Source organism: Octopus bimaculoides, chromosome 22 (assembly GCF_001194135.2).
Source record: "Octopus bimaculoides isolate UCB-OBI-ISO-001 chromosome 22, ASM119413v2, whole genome shotgun sequence".
Taxonomy (NCBI): Eukaryota; Metazoa; Mollusca; class Cephalopoda; order Octopoda; family Octopodidae; genus Octopus; species Octopus bimaculoides.
In genome coordinates, this window is record NC_069002.1 from 12,997,231 (window position 1) to 12,998,536 (window position 1,306).

The following is a 1,306-nucleotide window of genomic DNA, read 5'->3' on the forward strand; positions in this document are numbered from 1 at the left end:
TTTTGTATTGTAGAACCAGAAATGGATTGGTATTAAAAGGATTTCCACGTCTGTGTGTTGTTTCCTCCTAATTCTTTGCGAGATGTGTTTCTAGACCACTTCTCAAGCCAAACAAAATTCATTCCTTTGTTTGCCAAAACAGATATGAATCTATTAATACATGTACAATCAAAGGATCAATGTTGCAAAGTAAAAATAATTCACTGTGGCAATTAAATAATTCATTAATCAGCATTAATTTTAATTTCCTCTCGTTCTGTATTTAACATCATTAGAATCTAATTGTTATTGTATGGCCCCAAATCAACCCTGATTGAGTAGACATATTACGAAAGGCATATATCAGCAGTGACCATTCTATCTTGCAGAGATGGTGAATCACATCATCCAATGTGTCCTTACCATTTTTAAAAGACAGTATGGTAAAATTTGATGTAGATTTGGCTGTTTTTTTCTAGCAGGTCAAACAGCCATTTCGAGGCAGTGGCCTCATTGGCTTGTTTAATGTGTCTCAAATGTATGAAAACAATACTTGAAATTGAACATTTCAAGTAATATATTGAGATTTTGAAAATCCTGAGCTTTCCAGCATGTTTAATCTTAGATTAAGTAAGAATTTGAAGAAGCAATCCAAGAATCAGCAATGTTTTCTGACTAAATTTCTTCATCAAATTGTAAGAGTTACAGCACAAGTGTTCATGTAGAAACTTCGGTCAGGAATTGCCTGCTGTTTGTGCTAATACCATTCCCAATCTTTCACAAATTTTTCTTTTATAGTTTCACAAACAACAATCCTAGATTCCCCAACTCATTGTTTGGACAAGTTAAGAAATCCTGGTAGCAAGATCTGATAAACACTCAAATAATAATTAAAAGGCCTTTTGAGATTTGAGCTTTTGATTAAAATATAATATAATGAACTTATTGTATATTGAGCTCAGGTGTGACAGCCTGAAGATTCTTCAAAACTATTTCAGAGTGTAAAGCTAAAATAACATTGGTCTGATCTTGTCCAATTACAACAGCTAGCAAAATAAATATTTATATACCAAATTAACTTGAAGTACAAAAAATTTGAGCAAAGATTTTTGGACTTCTGTGTATTAGTGTCTGTGGACTTCAGCATCAAACCATAGCACCATATGCTAAAATGAAATATTTGACCAAGATCTACACAGAGAAGAAAACACAGGTATTCACACACACACACATTTATATATATATATACACATACATACGTACATACACAAATATATATGAGTATATATATATATATATATATACACACACGAGTGTGCACGTTGAA